Genomic DNA, 18870 nt, shown 5'->3' with positions numbered 1-18870 from the left:
AAGAGCTCCTACGTAAAGATCTCATTAGGTGGCAGTGACCCGATGCAACATTTTGTCTGGATCCTGCTTATTTTGAGATAAGCAGAGCTTTTCTCAAACAAGGCCTGACTGTACTGAACATCTATTAAAAGCACCCTCTAGTTTAAAAACAAAAAGGTCTTCTGGAATCGCGTAGTCTTCTGAAATGTCTCAAAACTATTCAAATGCTGGCAGCCAGCATAAAACCTTTGCCTGATCCTAATCTCCAGAATGCAGCAGGCATCATTGCCTGGCTATTTTCAGCTGATTCTGTGTACTGCACATCTAAAACTGGAACAAAACTGTCACTGCTCTGCTTTGCTTTCCAACCCCAACTTCTTCACTGCCCTGTTTTGGGGTGGGTTTTGTTTCCCTCTTCAGATATTTAGAATTAAATCAGGCACTTCAACACAATGTGGGTTTTTTTAAGGTTGCAATGTTCTTTGGGCTGGAGAAGTGTGACATTTCTGTTCACTGGCATTTGATTCCTATACTTCCTGATCCTTGAATCAAATAAGCAGCTGCTTCAATAAGATATTTATTGATATTCATAATTCCCATATACCCCTCAGTTTTTCAGAACAAACCTGAGTGTGTTCTGGAAGCTTTTTGTGGGATTTAATCTCAGACTTGGTGATCTCCCATGGGCATAGCTTCGTATTGTCACTTGTCTCTGTCTCCCTTCAGCTGGGATCCTCCATCCCACATTTATGTTTCCTGCTTTGCTTTTTTTACTGTTCCAAACTCTAAACTTTGTCAGTCTTTACTTTTATTTGTAAAATAAAAGTAATTGACTTTCATTGCTTGGTGATGAGTTGTCACCAGTTGTTGTTTGTCCTGTGGCTGTTGTCATCCCCAGGAGCAAGCTGACTACCCTGACACTGCTGGTGGGCTACAGAACTATAGATTTTTCTTTGTCTCACTCTAAAAAACAAAACCTAAAAAAATAACTAAAACCTATACAATTTCCTTCTAGAGAAGAAGCAAAGGTCCCAATAGTTGGGCTGTCATTTATGCCAGAAGCAGAATACCTAGTCCTTTAATTTTGTGTTGTTTGCTGTGGCACATAATAAGGGAAGGAACCTCTTTACTCTGTGGGTAGAAAAAGAGGAGAAAAGTATATTGTCAATTTTTAATTACTAAGGAAAAATTGGTAAAGGTGCAGGAACACAGGGGAGAAACTCCGAAGTCCTTGAGCACAAGAGAAAGAAGATTTCTAGCTTTCAATACACAGCTCAATGGAACTGGGCATGGAATCACAGAAAGTATGAGGAAATGTATACTGGGAGATTTCGAGGCAAGCTGGGAAAATGTATGTGAGGACATCATGCCTACTAATAATGCATATTTTATATATATACATTTTTATATATACATATATACACCAAATAATAGGTGATATATTAAATAAAATTTTAAAAATTGAAGTCTGTTATGCAGTTGTAGAAAACAGAATGGCATGTGATTGGAACCACCCGTCTCAAGGATCTCACTTGCCCTGTCCTGCTCTCACACGTCAGTGTTTGGCAAAAATTGGGAGGGACAAAGAGGACAGTGTGTTTGGTAGACAGGGTTCTGAAAAGCTGAATTTGATGATTTGAGCAATATATTGCAACAAAATCAGTTGACCTGTCCACATGGTCGTCCCTTGTATTTATCTAAAAAAATTATTTTGTTGAATTTAGGTGCAGATTTGGTCTCCTCTCTTTTTTTTACATAAAACCACAGAATAAAGACATTCTAGGATTGATGTTTCATGCACCTGGTTCAGATTAGGCTTGTTACATCACTAAAATAGGATTTTATGGTTTTCCTACTATAACTGCATTTGAGTGCTTTTAAAAGCTTTTTTTTTTTTTTTATTGGACGTGATAATATTTGAGGCAGTATTTTGGCTAATTGTTTAAATCTGCATTTAGAAAATTGTTAAAATGAATGCTATTTTTGTTATGTAACATTATAAGCCACACATGCCCTATAGTCTGTTCTCTAATTAGGAAACAATTAAAATTACAAAAAGTCTACTTCTTGACATCAAATTTTAATGACTTTAGGCTTGAATTGTATTATAGCAGCTCAGGGGAATGCTAATGGGACATTTTGATCCCTCTAAAAGCTTCTATGAATGCCTGTGTAGGAGCTGAAAATAAATATTCTTTCAGTCTAAATGACTATAAACTACAAGGACTGCTCCTGACCTCGGTTGCCTCATTTCTAACATTCCACAGTATGTAGTTGTCACAAGGTAGAACAGCACAAAAGTTGACTGATACTTTTTTAGACCCCATAACAGAAAAGAATAGAATGTTAAACTTACATAATTGAATACATTTCTAAAATATTCAGGTTTGGAGGCTGAATTCCTATGCAGACCAAGCTTTTACATTGGGAAATAAGACTCACCAATATATTTCATATATGCCTATGCATGACAGTATTCACAGAATATTTTTTAATTCACTTCAGTTCAACATTTTAATTATATATTAAAACACAAGCACCTACAGATCCAAATAATTCTCATCATGGACTGCTGATTTTTTTTTCCTTTTTAAATGATGGAAGCCGCCTGGAGTCCTGAGACAATGGAAATTTTCAAGATTTCATGTACAAAAGTCATGGAAGAAATACTGGAGTGTGCCCTAAGGCTGATTATTTCAGTCCCTCCCTTTCTTCCTCACAGAACAGATGTACCTCAGACCATGGTCTGAGCATCTATTGAAGTATTCCTTGCACTTTCAATATAGGGTTTTGCCTTTTTGTTAAGGTGCATAGGTTGGACAGGAGTTGAGGGTGAAATTGAGGTGATGGTTCAGCCTTCTACCAGCTCTGTGACACTGCCCATATGGAGTTATGATTCATTCTTCCATCAGTTTTGTCTTCCAGTAGCTCTGAGGATGTCCATGTAATAGCTCAGAGTGTGGGTGAAGTGTTCATTAAAATGTTGCTCATGCCCAAAAGCCTTAGGTGGCCTGACTGATCAATTCTCTCCAGGCTTCCATGGCACAAATTGTATCTCTATTGTGTGAGGATCTTTAGTTCTCCTATCTACATCTAATGCTCTTTTCTCCTAAAAGTCTTCAGCTGGATTTGATCTCTTCTCAGTGTTGAGGTAGCTTGGATTTATGTAAACTACAAGCACAGCAAAAAATCATTACTGGCTGACAGCTGACCACATTGTTTTAGTTTGTAGGGCAGATGGGATGCAAAGTCATTTTATACACAGTCATCATTTACCCAAATGTGAAGGTCCACATACTCAATTCCTGACTTTATTAAAGCACTTGGACATGGTAAGACATTAATCAGGGCCTTCATATAAATATGGCTATTTCATGGCTTTGTTGGAGTTAATGTCCATCCTGAATTTCTTGAAGTAGTTGCTGTTAAGAAAAGATTTGGTCTTGTACTTGAACTGAAGCTGGACACACTCCAGTGAGTGGCTTTCCATGCACCCAAACCCACAGTGTTAGGCATCATGTAGCTGCTTGAAGGTCTGAGTGAACAGAAAGAAGAGATGACTTCAGGACTCAAGTTCTTTGATCCAGCATTCATTATGGTACTAATCTGACTTCTAATCACATTCCTGTTTTATTGTCGTGTGGATATAATTCTTGCCCTACTAAAAATAGGTGTTGCAGTTACTATGACGAGGATTTTGGGTTGCAGGCCTGAGTTCTAATTTGTTTCTGACTGACAAATTAGAAAATCAGTGAATGATTTTGTAGCTCAGAGTTGCTGTTTTCCTTGTTTTCAGCAACTTCAGAATCCTTAGTGGCCAAACTGCTGTTGTCAAACTTCAAGGACTGAATCCAAGAGATGTAGTTTCCAAATTCTTCCCAACTGGAAGCTGTTTCCAAAAAACTCACATAGGAATGGAGGGTCTCATTTATCCCGCACAGCATTAAGTTCCCCATACTCTTACACCACATTTTTGCTACTTTGAGAGAGTCGCTGTCACCAGGTCTATTACTAACAAGGTTGGTATATGAGCTAATAAACTGCTTTATGTTCTGTAGTCACAGCTGGGCTGCTCCCGTACCTGACCCTCAAAGATCTATTGCAGTGTGTCTAGATATGTCTTTGGAGCTGCGTTAGTTGCCTACATGCAATAGGAGCTCTGCATTCTCTTCCCTTATGCTTGCAACATCTTCAGCTTTTTCCTCCTTTCCAGCTTCTCTGATTGCATTCTGTCATTTCATCCTGCATGCTTTCTCGGTATTAGCTGCCAGATTCGTTTGTTGTCTTAGACATTGATTTTGCCTGTTTTAAAGGACTTTAAAGTGTGGCAAGCCTAATGTTATAGTGACAGTTGTGTTCTTTCACCAAGTTCTTCCTCTTAGCTTGACTGCTTTTCTGTTCCAGGGGAGAGCAATAACCAATTTTCCTTTTTTGCTTTCACTGCTCAGCTTGATGCTAATCTGCCAGCATTTCTTCCTCTGATCTCTTATTGTCTGCCCAGCCTCAGTCTTGCTTCCTTTATTCTGACAGCTGCTCCAGACTTGCCTTCTTTTATGTCCTTCACATATTTGTTTGTGTGTCATCTTTGTTGGTGCCTTTGATGTTTGGCATGACCTTACTGAGATCTCTGCTTGAAGGAGCTTGCCTTTCTAGTGACCCAGAAGGCACCAAAGAAGCAAATGAAGGGGAGGAATCATCTGGAACCAATGAGTTAATGGGCTTGTTATCAGCAAATAGTTCTAGGTCTTATCCCTTTTCCACTGTATGGGACAGTGTGGCATTATTTCATCCTACACCATGTATTCTCAGTCTGCATCTGCACTGTCAAGGGAGACCAGATGCCAAAATGAACTGGGACTTGTAACTGAATGTTTTTTTTGCTTTAAGCAGCTGGGAGATATTTTTTTTTCTTTGTTAGGTTACAGTCTTGTTTTTAAGGATAAACATACTTGAGATGCCTTTCACTCTCCTTTGTAAGATGCAAGGGTTTTTTTCCCCCCAAAATAGGAGTTATTAGATTTTAAAATATTGTACTTTTAGAGCAATTGTGGTGATTTCATCCTGGAATTATATTATTTACCCATTGAGGTTAGAATATGCATCAGTTAAAGAACTTATAGGCAGACTACAGTCAATTCAGCATTTCATAATTATATTGTATTGAGTTTAGAGTATTTGGTCAATAAATGGGATTATGAATAAACTGGTGGAATAACTGTATAGCCAGCTGCTTTGAAGTAGTGCTCAGTCATTTAATTTCACATGAATTTTTAATAATGATTCCACCCTGTTTATTGTATTAAATTCCACTTGGTGTGGATTCTTAGACCTTTGTGGTCTATTGGTGGCAGAAGGATTTTGAGACGTTAAACTGTTTACTTTCTGAACTTTCATTTGCTTTGCACTTTATTCCTTTTAATAATTAAATGGTTGTTGAATATTTGAGGTTGAGACTGGAAGCAGTTCTTTTTCATCTGCTTCTCACCAGCACAGTTGAAGTTTCTCAAAAGAAAAGACATAAGATCTGAATACCCTAAACTATCCAAATTAGTGTACTTTTTCTTGGTGATAAATAGCACCCTGGAAAGTATAAGTTAATTCAGTCTTAAATCTTTAAGAGGTAATTTTAACAGGGTTCTGTAAATGTAGAAAGTTCAACAGAGTAACCAGAGAAAGGCTTCTAATGAAATCCTGTCTTTGGTGGTGAAAATGTCTGTCTAGGTTTAATAAAAGCTTGATTACACTGCATTCATGAGGATTTCTACAAGTCTGCCCTGATGACATATAAACTTTAAATTAGGCATAGTCAATAGAAGGCCACCTAATATGGTTTCATATTTTGAGAGGTTTCCCCATAATTGCCCCAACTAGTTAGTCTGTTTTCTAACCATTTTGGCATCTGCATGTGCTGAAAGAAATCATCCTGGAAAAGATGGAGCTTGTACAGCTTGTAATGATGTGAAGTGACCTGACAAAGACCTCCCTCCTGCTGCCTCCTTATTTAGTGACCTTCCACAAGTGATGAGAGAGCAGCCTTCTCCCAGCAGATGTTTTCTAAATTTGGTCGGACAAATGGTATCATAAAGGTAGCAGGTGAGGTTAAGAGATCTGATCAGAACATACTGATTTAATAGCCACCAAAAGGTACAAAAGAATATAAGGAAAAACAATCAAGTGCTGCCTCTTTATCATTGTATCAGTTTTCTCTGCATGGTCCCTTGTGAAAGCTTTTACTGGTGGCTTTCAGCTATGTATCATTATAATACCTCCAATAAGCATTACATAATAGGAAAAATATGCTACACTGAGCAATGAAACTGGTGTTAGCCAGTTCTGTGGCCCATATCAAAATGCTCTCACTATTATTCCCTGTAACAGCACTTCCTCAGATGAAATGGACTACAGCATATCATCAAGTAAGAGTTCATACATCCACTTTAATGTTTTTTGCATATCCCTGTTACAAGTAATGACTGTGACTACTCAAGAGAAAAAGAATCCATTTTTTCTCTCTATAATAGTTCAGACAATTTTCAAGCATATTCTCTGCCATTGCTGTGTTTGCATGGCTAAATAGGCAAACACTCTATGTGTTTGTTCTCTCAGGCACTGAGGGAGGGGAGAAAACACAGTGATGATAAAACCACAAGAATTAACCAGAAAAACTGGATAGACAGTAGCACTTAACTGATTTTTATTGTTGATTCTCTTACTGACAGTTCACTAGATTACAAGTTGTCTCCTATTAATTGTGTGGTTTATAAGAAGAAATTTGCAGAATAAGTGCATCTGAGGTGCTCTGACTAGAGTAGCAAATCCATATTTCAGAAGCACTTCAGATACTAGAAGCTTTGAAAAGGATCTTCCCTCTTTACTGTAGAGTGATATATCAGTATATACTTGGGCTGGAAATACAGAGATGTCATTGGAGATCAGACCTGCTGACTGGATGTGTCAGACCTTCAGTCTAGGACAAGTCAGGAGTTCAGGTGCTTACCTGAAATGGAGCTCCTGTACTCAACTCTGTCATAAAATTATTTTTAACTATTTGAATTCTCCTTATGTTAAAACATTGTATTCTTTAAGGTGCTAACTGAAAAAGTCCCTCAGGTATCTTAATTTGGATGTTTATTTCCTGTGTTTGCTTACTGGCATTAAAGCGTAGAAGTTACTTTCTGCATGGGATTGAAATGTTGCAAGCTCCTTACAGGTTACAGATTTTCAATTGTCATCTTGAAGAGTTTTGAAGACTGTTACTACAGGTAGGTAGGATATATGTAGGCTTAGAGGTCTTTTGTCATAAAGCTTCGGTATAATAAGTACACTGAAACACTAATGTAGTCCAAAGACGTTGAGTTATAAAAGGCACATGCCTCTATGTATGAATGATAATTTTGGCTAAAAGCAACATAGTATAATAGGTATTAATGTAACGGATAATTAGATTTGTCACATTAATGACACAGTGAATTCTAGCACACAGGCATTGTAAAGGGTGACTGGTGGCAATGGAACGGACAGATGGACCTCGAAATGCTTGCAGTGAGAGCTGGAGAGGACCATTTTTGGTAATGATTTTTTTTTTAATTTAAATTTTAGATAATTATCTGAGAGTAAATTGACCCCACAAAAAATTAGGAAGGATCATAAATTATGGAGGATGCAGAAAGGCATTATTCTGTAGCTACAAAGAGGGTCCATCAGGCACTCAGGACCTGAAAAAGAGTTGACAGTCGTTCCTGTAGGCGTGCGTGGTGTTCACACATAGTGTGGGAATGATTTATTTCAGCTGGCTGAGAAATTCAGCATCTGCAGAGTGCTCAAGGGTTGTCACCTTCTAAGCATAAGCAGACACCCATCCTTGCGTTCAGGCCTTACTCTGCTCCTGCCAGGCAGAGCGGTGGGAAGGGCAGCCCGTAGTCCATGAGTGCAGCCCATGAGCCATGAGTGTCTGCTGTAAACATTTAGGTCTGCTTCAGCCTGCACAAGGGGAAACTGGACATAACAGAAGCCCAGCTACAATCTTGTTTACCCAGCCAGCATGTTTAAAGATATAAATATTTTTATTCTTTTTCTTTTGGATATTTGGCAAGAGCCTTTTGGGTTGAATGGGAAATTTATAGTGTAATGTTTGGTAGCAGTTGTATATTTTGAGGATGGTGCCATGAGAAACAGGATGCCCAGGTCCTACCTTGTTTGAACAATCTTTCTAGGTTTTACTGCCATGCTCCACACCATGGGATGCAAGTGCTTCCCAAGCCCTCTGAGCTGCAGAGGCAAGGGCAGGGTAGGCACTGTGCCTTATGTTTCTTAGGGAGGGAAGGTAGAGGCCTTTTGCTCTGTAGCATGAAGTTTCCCCTGATACAGCAGGGTTTTTTGTTGCCTGGGTTCTGAGGTAGAGTTCTTCAACCACTTTGAAAGTTGTTGGCAAAGTGATCCTGAAGAAAATTGCCTCAGGTACAGTACTGGGGGATGACACAGTATTAGTGTGTTGGCCTAAATTTCAAATCCTAAGGTGGACCAGGGTGGCAGCTGTGTAAGAAGTTCAACAACCAGTGTTGTTAAGTGCCATCGTCCAGGGCATACCGAGGGGCCAGTCAAGAACTTCTGGGAGCTGCTTTGCTAAACACAGTGCAAATTTGAACAGGCCTTGGTCCAGAGGGCCTGTGGGCAGTATTAATGGAAGGAAAAATGTGGGGAATACAAAAGTAAAAGCAACTGTGCTACACATGTGAAATCAGGTTAATGTTATGATTTTTGTTGTGGAGAAATAGCATGCAAGAAGGAAAGGCTGTTTTAGTGAAGAGGAAGAAAACCAGAGAGAATGAAGGCAGAACAGAAAGAGCCAAGTATACAGTTAATGGAGCCAAGAATAAAATAAGGTGCAGAGGTTAGAGGAGGCAGAGAAACAACATGTTTAAGTAAGGAATAAGGGTAAACCTAATGCTTGTACTACTCTGTAGATTTTGAGAGTGCATCTTGACCTGCACTCCTGCAATATTTTCCCCTGAAATGTTGTATTGGGAAAGGATAGATGCTGAGCAGTCCAAAGGACAAGTAGAACCTGCTGAAAGTAGTTGCGTCCATTTGATAAAAGCTTGAGCTTTGGCATACCTAATCACTGCAGGGACCTAGAAGCAGCTTTCCTTTTTCTTCCCAATTTCAAGTCCTTCACAATCAGAATTCCTACACTGCAATTACACTGTTATAAGAAAGCTGCAGACCTCATATCTCATTTCTGTGCTGGCTGTAAAAAGAATTGGATCTTTCCCTAGACACCAGTTTCACTGAGACTAGGAACCAACAACTGTCCTAAAGTCTGTCCAAGGTCTAGCCCCCCTCATCCCTGGCTTTGGAGTCCAGCCCTTCACAGCTTTCTGCCTCTTCTGGGTTAACTTGATCTTTCTATAGGATAAATCCCAAACTCTCCAGGTCCCTATGTGCCTCCAAAGCTCTACTCTAGGCCTGCATCCCTTCCCAACTTATCCCACCCTAAGGTATATCTCAAGAAGCAACTTTAAGCCTTTATTGTCTGCTGAATGAAGGATTCCATCTTCAGTAGTCAAAAAAGTAGAAACCTGAGTGACAGCACTTGATGTAGACTTTTGATTTAGAAACAGCTGAATGTTTTTCTGTGTGCTCCTGGCACTGTTGCCTCCTGCATAGGATGCTTGGAGATCCTCCATTGTACATGGGCAGTTTTGAAGGTGTGCCTGTAAGTATTTGCAAGGAATAGAGAAGGTAAGTTGTGAAAATCTGATGGCCAGTAGTATTGATGAGGGTAGGTGAATCTCAGGAAGAAATTCAAGGCCATTTTTATCTTTTTCATCATGGTCCCACCTCCCATTTTGGTACTCAGAATTTATAAAATTAGTTAAATTAAAGTATTTTGGTATCCTTTTTTTTTTTTCTTTGTGTAAGATGTGCTGCTTCTGTTAATATACTGGAAAGAGCACCTGCACAGCCTGTGTCCCAGTCTCCCACAGCTATGTCAGTTGGATAACATGAGCATAACAGGCCATTTCAGCCTCCCAACAGTTGTCCTTGCCATTCTGTTGCACAAAATGGTGCTTTTCACCCTTCGTCAAAGGTGGAGACGTGCATGTTACAGCACTACAGTAAAAAGTAAGACAGTTTGTTTTCTTAACCTTTGTCTATCTGTATTTCAAAACTCACAATTTATCTTGTAACTTCATCGGGAGGCTGGGATGTTTCTAAGGCAGTGTAAGCAGAGCTACCACATAGCAGAGTTTGTTGGGAGAGCGTGACTAATGGATATAAGAAGATCTACCACGACTGTGGTTTTAACTCTCAGATTTCCAGTGGGAACTTGGTGAACAGAAAGCTGCCATCACCTTCCAGGCTATGTCCTTCCCCTTGGTGTGCTGTGACCTCTCTGACACAGGGCTCAGCACATACCCCACTATGTCCTCTTCCAGCCAGCTCCTGGTTTTCCTCCCTCAGCCATGTGCCTGCTTCCGCTCAGGTGCTTCTGTCCCACAGTGACAGACACAGCAGAGGGCTGCAGTGCAGGTGTGTAACTGGAGGTATCTGTTAAATCTTTGCTAAGGAACAAACTGCACATTTAAAATATAAAAGTGAGCATTATAATGGGTGCTATGCCAGAATGCATTTTTACTTTTGCTTTCAATAGCCCCAATCCCAATAGGATTTAGTAATGTTTCCTTTCTGGTATAATTTTGGTGGTTCTTTTTTTACCTTGTCTGTGCTACATTACTACATTCTATGAATATGTAAGTTCAGCCTACAAAGCTGAACATGTACTCATAGTAGCAGTGGGAGAGTTGGGGTTTTTTGATTTGGATGTGTGTGTTGGATTTAAAGTATCCAGTCTTTTGGTCTCAAAGACATTTGGGATGGGATTCTTTCTTCCTTTGCTGTTCCTTCTTTCTTCTTGCTGTTCTGTTCAGCAAGTTGACAGTCTGATGTTGATTAGGGGTTTTAGGTGCAGCAGGAGTACAGCTAATAAGAAAATAATGGGTTGGTGTGTATTTCTGTGCTGTGCTGCTCCCTACTGAATTGTCTGACTACCAAATACATTAAGGAGTTAGCAACTGAGAGTTGTTCTCCTGGAGGAGTGCTGATGGAGCCCGGTGGTTTTACAGCTGAAGAGCAGGGGTTTAGAGCAAGCTGTGCCAGCCTAAGAAGCTTCTCTCTCTATTCTTATCATAAATTGTGATAAAAATTATCATAAATTATCACAAATTAGTTATGCTAAAGTGATACTCAGCAAAAGACAGCTACAGTGAGCCCAGCAGGATCTTTACATGGTTAATGTCAGGGTGAAGAGAAGGAACGGTGATTTTCTGCTGCATGTTCCAGGAGCCCGTTCTGTGCAGGAAACAATCCCATGGTCATAGTTAACTGTCAGTAATTTACCATATTTGGATTCCCAAAACAAAATCAATGTTTAGTTCAGCTTTGAAGGGCAAACAGTTCCTTATGGAGCTTAATTGCTTTGTTTACATGTAGCTAGTTACTTATCATGTCGCAAGAACAATGGACTGAGTGCCTCGCTTAACCCATGATCAGAATGAGACAAAACACCAAAGACAGCGAGGCTGTATTTCTTAAACAGACCACAGGTCAGATGCAGCCTCCTTGGCTGGCTGTCTCCTAGAAAACCTACTGCCTGGCATACCCTTTGTTTCCACAGCAGCTGTGTGACTTTGCCATATGTCCTTACTGTCCTTACTTCAGCTAAAGCAAGTGATGTTTCTTGAGTCTCTCTATTTCACGTGGACCAGACACCTTTCTGAGAGCTGTGTGACTCACTAACCATTCCTGGCACAGTGCATGCTGTGAACATCAGACCATCATCACACCAGGCTGACCTCACGTTACCCCACAGCTTAACCTGGACCATGCCCAGTTTGCAACAGAGGCAGCTGCGTTTCCTCCTCCCTGTAAAGAGGCAGGGCAGGGCCTTGGGGAAGCGTGAGCCTTGATTTCTCAACCAGCCACACCTGCCTTGTGGGATGAGGTGAAAAATGGAGTTTACTTAGTTAAGCCTGATCTCTACCAGTCAGTCATGCCTGCTGCTGACAGGAGGCCTTTTAACAAGGGTGCTTCAGCTATGCCAGAACACTTTTCTTGTGTCACACAGTCCTCCAGCCACAGGCAGCACCCCGTGATCCAGGGTGGCAGCAGTGCGTGACCCAACACGTGCTTTCCCTGCCCAGAGGTTGAGAAGTTCATTGTCAGGTCTGCTGGATTAATAGAGACAAAAGGAAATTTTTGGTTGGGACTGCAGCTCTCACACCCTCAAGGAGTCCCTTGCGTCTTGGGGGAGCATGGGGCTCATGCCAGGTCTCTCTGCATAATTGAGTTTTCCTGAGCTCTGAGCAGAGAGGACATTCCAGAGATTTTTATCTGTTAGCTTCTCCATTTCACTGGTGGCTTTTCCCCTTATAACATCTAAATTAAAAGTCAGAAAGTTTGCTGAGAAAGACTCCTAGTTTGTTCCTCGGATAGTTTATTTTGGCAGAAGGGAATTCTCCATTACACCTGCTTGTACCAAAGGAGTAAGGTAGATGTTCTCCATTAATTTACCAGAAGTTAAGTAAGCTTCAGCCATCCCTGCAAACTGGAGAACAAGTTGCTAACAGATCTTATTTTGTAAATCTGTGTGCAGCTGGGAATGAGAGGCCTTTGAAAATACGCACAGAAAGTTTAAGTGCAGGACAGCACCAGCAAACCAAAAATCTTCTTTTTTTCCATGAGTGAACTATTAACTGACACAGTTGTGTGCTCAAATCTTAGATACAGTTTACAGCTGTCACTTGCACTTGAAGGGGTGTAAATGGAGGCTGATATTCTTTATAGCAGTCATCTCCACAGCTGTTCCTCTTCCCTCTGTAGGCAATCTCTCAATTGCAGAGGGGATGCAAGGCAGAAATATTTCCTATTTTTGTATGTTTGTGGTACTGAGGATCCAAATCATGCAAATAACAAGACCACAGTGACAGTGGTATTATCATTACTTTCCCAAGCCTTTAGACTATGAAAATAAACTTTAAAAATCTACTGAAGATTTAAGCAGTAAGAGCCCCTACCCCTCCACCACCACCTAAATATATGAGCTGCTTCTAGAGCTGGAGGCCTCCTCAGTAAGACTACCACTTGTTTTGAGCTTATACAAGCATTTACAGCTACCATATAAATTGAAATGTTAGCATGTCTGCTCTTGCCTTGTCATTCTTCTGTTTGTGTAACACAGAGCCCAGTAGTCATCACAAAGAAAGAAAACCTTTGGAAATATGTCTTTGAGGAGGAAGACTTCATGCAAGGATCAATCATATTCCTCACAAGAATTCAACATCTGAGTCAGGGATTCCCAGAGACTAACCTGAAAGATACTAAGTATGTGACTCTCAGGAAAATTTTCAAATTGTGGCTTTTCTGCACTGTCCTGCTGATTCTTTTTCTTCTTTTTTTTTTTTTTTTGGTCATGCAGCACCTAGCCTGATGTCCCACCCATGAGGTTGCCCTCCATGAACAAAACTCAGGAAACTCCTGAGTTCATCGTCCAAGAAAACCTTTTTTTTTGGAATACAGACTGAAAAAGATAATCTATTTTGTCAAGTGTTTCCACACCTCTGTAAACATGCAGTCTCTTCCTCTAGATGATGTCATGCATATATTCTTCAAAGTTCTTACTTTGCTTTGAGACCATATTTGCAGCAAAACAGTAGTATATGCAATATAAAAAGGTTTTGGGTGAAATCCAGTACAAGCATCTCCTGGTGAAATCATTCTTAATATTATTTAACAGCTATGTGGTGTCTGATCTAGAGAAACTGATCACAACTACACATTCCTTTAGACACTCAAGTAAATGGCACATGTGAGCCTTGGATTTTACGTGAATGTAGCGCAAGGAGGACACAGATCATAATTTGTCTCTCACGTTGTCAAGCACATTTCTCCTCCATTTTTTGACAGTGGGTTGTTGATAGAGTGACAGCTGCTAAACAGGTATGAGTTCATCAGCACTCCTTACCAAAGAAACCATGTCTGGAAACACCTCTCTCACTGGAAGTAGAGAGAAGGAAAATTGGAAGTCTCTGGCTTAAGGAAAACCATTTGGTACAACAGAAGTTAAGTGAAGATTAGCTAACCTGCTGGAGCATCACAGGCTGGAAACCTGAATGTTCTGGCAGATGGCGTCATTTTGGCAATGGCGCAGGTGGCAGTCCTGCAAAGTCCTCATGGTCTTTATCACGTAGTAGGAAGTGGCATTGCTGCCCTGGATGCAAACATCCTAGAAAAGAAGTGGTTAGTTAGTGACTCCACAGAAATAAATTCTTGGACACAGGTGATACCACAAGTATTGGAGTGCCAGGTCACAATACGAATACTGTAGAAGAAGTTATCGGTGTTGCCAGTGACAGATGTAATACCTACCAATGATTATGTCTTACCAAACAAAAATCCCAACACCAAACCCAGTCTTACAGACTCCTTGCTTTTCAGCTTTCAAAACTCTTCTGGAGAGTTTTTGCAAATGGGTGGTCTAAAACCAAGGCTGATTAAATATCTGCTGTGCCTCCTGTTACCTTGGAAACAGGGAATGCCAACTGTGAAAGCAGTCTGAAGGATCCAGGATGGAAATTCAGATGTTCATGTGCAACAGAACAAAGCAAAGATGCTTTTTTATTGCTCAGAACAATACAAGAGTCCACAGCAAGGTCTGCGTTTCCAGCTATGTGCGCAGTGTAACAAGTACATTGAGGCAGCTTATGGCTGGCAACACTTCATGGTAAATGCTGCCTTAGAAGTAGGAGTGCCCATGTCTCTACTGCTGAAAGTAGGGAAAAAACTTATTTTCACACTCCATAACGCAGAGCATACACCCACGCAGTTTTAGCTCCTTATTTATTGTAGCCAGTTTATTGTGGGCCATGGTAACTATCTATGTTATATGTCTGTTCTTGCTTGCATCCCTGGGAGATAATGAGATTGTGTAGTGGTTATATTGACAGCAGGGTTTCTTTTCCAAATTCCTTTGCTTCTGTTCTGTTCTTCATGCAGCCCACTGAAATAATCTCTTTCTGTATTGCAGAGTTCTTCCAAGAGATTTTTCTTTTTCATTGGGTACATCCATAAAAAACAAGGAATTCTACCTTGCAGTTTTGTTCCCTCAAAACTTCAGTCTACATCCACCCATTTAACTCATCTTACTTTTGTCTCTAATGTGTCCTAATATCTTCAGGCAAACAAGAAACTGGCCTTTCATCTGTCTTGAACTCTTGAGAATTGCTCAACAGTTGCACAAAATTGTTTTTCCTGCTCCTGCTGTGAAGATATTACCAAATTAGGAGTGTGTTATGGGTTAGGCTTTTCCCAGTTGCCAGGAGCTGTGATCTCTTAACCTAAAGATGGAGAGACGTTCCTTGCTGTGCTTGACACGGAGGCCTGAAAGTCCTGTGCTCCTTTAGGATTTTTAGGGTTCTCAGTGTCTTACAGGGACTTTATTTCCCAGCTTTCCTGGTGCTTAACTGTTTGTGGCCAAGTAAATATTATGGGGTGTGCACATCCAAAGAGTACAGTAGCCCTAAAAGATGGCACAAAGAAATTGAGCTGACATTAGACCTGGATTTCTTGCTCCTTTGTCGGAGGCCATTATGGACTTAACGGTTTTTGATAAGTAAAATGATTCCCTTCTAATCCTGTTTTTTCACTAAATTTCAAGACAGATGCCAGGATTACCACCTTGGGTTTGGTTTCGGGGTTATAGTCTCAACACTATTGATTGCAATAAACTAGGATCCTCAACTTCAGGTCACTGCTTGATGTCCTCTTATCCTGGAAATTAAATTATGCTGATTTAAATGTTGTCTTTCCAAAATGCACAGCTTGGTTTTAAAGATAAATGCTTGCCATTTTGGGACAGACTGTGTGCTAGGTTTAAGTTCACTTAGCAAAGCTTTTTTTATTGGAGTGGCTCATGTAGCTTGTTAACATGCAAGAAATTATTAAGCTTTCACTTCCTCCACTCCCATTTCCTGTTTGGATGTTGAAAGGAAACCCTGATTTGTGATTAGCCAGCAACCCAGAGTGAACTTAATCCTGTGGGTTTGTGTGGTGCTTGCCTATGCAGATACAGCCTCACCCAAGAGTGGGATTGCTGCAGCTCACGTTTCGTGGGGAGAGCTGTAAACAATCTGCTCTTCTTTCCGTGTATTCATGGCCTGCCTTCTGAGAACAGAGGTAATGCCTGGCCTACCAGAGCTTGGGAGGTGACACTAAAACGTTGGATGCTGCAGTAGAGGAGGGACACATGAGGGTGTTTTTCCAGTCTTGCTTGCCCAGGAGGTGGCACTGTGAAATAGTGGGATTTTTACCTGCAGCATTTGTCGTCTCATCCGACTGATTGTTTGAGATGTGACAAAAGAGTGAAGTTCCTTTGTCAGTAAAAACAGAGTGACTTATACTTCTTTTAAGAAGCCTCAGTGCTCTTCTGCGTGAAACACGTGGTACTATCTGCTTTGCACTCCTGCATTAGGGAACTGACCTTCACACTACTCTTGTGCAGCCAGGATCAGAACTGGGTTTGTGGGTGAGATTGTGTGGCCACAAAAGAAGTGGTGATGTCTTTGGAGCGTCTTTACTTCCAAGGCTTTTGTGCAAGTCCGTTGTGTCCCCCTTGATATTTCCCAGACCTACTGACAAAGCAGCCAAATTGAAGCATTATATACATGTAGTATGTGCTAGAAAACTAGAAAGTTTTGAGGAGTCTCTGTGGGATCTCTCTGTCCTGCATGCATTGTGCTATGCTCCTGTTAGAGTACTGGTTGCTCTGGTTTAGTGCTTATGTATAACACACACAGAGCTTTTTAAAGGGATCTCCAACCCCACCTGCAAGTGCCTGACCTGACTTGTGCTGCCAAATGCAGGCCAACACAGCTGAGATAAATCTAGAAAATCTTCCAGGCCTTTCATTATTATAATGGTGATAAGCTGAGACCATTTTCATTTCTCTCTCCAATAAAAGCCTGAGGTTAGGAGCACATATGGATCTGTTGGTAATTCTGATCTTGGAATAGATACAATACTTAACAAAATCTTAGGCAAGCTTATTAACCTGCTTATTTTAATTCTCAGAAAGGTGAAAAGGGGTAGTGCTTTCATAACACAAGAAAAATAAGAATGTATTTGTAACACAATGTAACAAATATGTTCACAATATACCTTCAAGCTAGAAATATTATGGGAATGTGAAATACTTTTGTTATTATCAATCAAGTATTAAGTAGCCTGTCTATCTATAACAAAGGCCTCTTAGCAAACACATCCTTTAAAATAGCCTGACCCTTTCCACTTTTTCAGCGACATTAATAGTTTCCTGGCTCAGTGTTTTAGGAAATGTCGTCATAGTCTGGAGGAACCAATAAAAACATAAGTCACCTATTTTGTCTGATCATTTTACGCCAGCATATTTGAGGCTGGAAGCTGTGGAGGGGTAGGAGGGGACTGCTTCATTTGTGTGGGTGGAAGATGTAGAGGATTTAATACTGCTTTAATATAACTTTGCTATTAGGCTCTAGAACTGTGTGAAAAATAGCATTTTTTGAGTTCATAGACAGAGGTTTTAGTTAGTTTTTGTAACTATTTCATTATTTTTTTCTCCTTCCTATGCCATTTTTTGCTTCAGTGCTTGAGGAAAGGGATGTTGTCTTTGGGGAAGAATATTCTGTTGATTTTAGGCTTTCATTGTCCTTTAATAAAGAGGTAAGAGCTATTAAGAAATGGCAGTGCCTTAAAACAAACTTTGGTACCTGATTATGGATATATGATTGGTGGGACAATAGCTTATTTGGTATGGTCAAAGGAGACCATTTCCTACAAGCAGAAAATGTAATTGCTTAAATGAAAGAACTACTACTGTATGAAATCTTAGTACAAAGCATCATTACATGACATTGTGAAAAGCAAACCATGAGTGTCTGCAACAGGCATCCGTTGATACTTTGTTCTCCATTACAAATGCCAGCATTTACAGTAGGACAAACCCTGCCATCCTTCCATGGTTTTGATTCTCTCCCTTCTGAGGCAAAGCTTCCAGCAAGTGTGTTAGTCCTGACTGTGATCTCTTGGCTGTGGAGAGCAGACATGCATTGCAGTTTTTCCCCTACTGTGCTGTTGTCTGCTGCAAGCTTCACACAGCCCCTCAGAGGTAACATCTCTGTTACTGAGTTGTGCTTGGTTGCATGGAGCTGGAAAAGGCTGTTCTGACCCCATTTATCCTCTGCCTCTTCCCAGAGTGTCCTCCAGGGAGGACCAAAGTTTTTGCCCGTTTTTGGGAAGTCATGCTCTGTGTTTTCTCTTCTGTGTTCAATCAGTGTTGTAGACCAGTGTAATGTTTGTCAGCAGTCTAGAGAAACTGAAGGATAACACTTACTTCATCCTGCATAGCTGTCTTTACAGAAATGAGCTGCGGCACCAAAAGAGACAGCCACCACCACTGCAAGCTGCACCATAATGCATTATGTAGACTGTTCTCCTCACTTGCCCCCCAAAGTAGAAAAATCAAGCATGATTTCTTTTCAGCTTCTGCTGTAGCCCCAAACAGAAGTTATGTGCAGCTGTCAGTGGTTCACTGAGAGTTCAAACCATGTTCAGGCTGCAGTTCGGGGTCTGCAAACCCCCATTAAAATGTGCTTTGAGATTTCAGAAAGATGCAAAAGGAGGGCAAAGGTACCAAAATACCCTGATTAAAGTCCAGTCCAAAGGGGAAATTGCTGCTGATCTAGTGCATTTGTGTTTTATGAATCCAACAAGGTGTTATCTCAAGACTTATACAAGAAGCTGGCAAATGAGTCCCACAAATGAACCTTATTGTTAACTCTCACCAGCCATCTGCCCTTT

At 40.6% G+C, this 18870-nt stretch overlaps 2 protein-coding genes across 12 annotated transcripts in view; one reads left to right on the top strand and one right to left on the bottom strand.

Moving 5' to 3' along the window:
* CMSS1 (cms1 ribosomal small subunit homolog) overlaps positions 1 to 18870 on the top strand; it is a 222473-nt gene that overhangs the window by 135109 nt on the left and 68494 nt on the right. The gene's annotated exons all lie outside the window — the stretch shown is intronic.
* LOC121351635 (filamin A-interacting protein 1-like) overlaps positions 1 to 18870 on the bottom strand; it is a 147776-nt gene that overhangs the window by 92220 nt on the left and 36686 nt on the right. For 7 of the 9 annotated variants that reach the window (XR_005954811.1, XR_005954809.1, XR_005954808.1 and 4 more), the window contains exon 2: positions 14121 to 14263. The gene's annotated coding sequence lies outside the window, so the exon portion shown is untranslated. Of the gene's footprint in view, positions 1 to 9505; positions 9693 to 11051; positions 14035 to 14120; positions 14264 to 18870 lie in introns of those variants that run through there. The other 2 variants (XR_005954810.1, XR_005954812.1) reach the window with 2 other exon arrangements.

The sequence above is a fragment of the Pyrgilauda ruficollis genome, unplaced genomic scaffold, assembly GCF_017590135.1.
Source record: "Pyrgilauda ruficollis isolate IOZ18807 unplaced genomic scaffold, ASM1759013v1 scaffold17, whole genome shotgun sequence".
Taxonomy (NCBI): Eukaryota; Metazoa; Chordata; class Aves; order Passeriformes; family Passeridae; genus Pyrgilauda; species Pyrgilauda ruficollis.
This window is presented reverse-complemented; position numbering and strand designations above follow the sequence as displayed.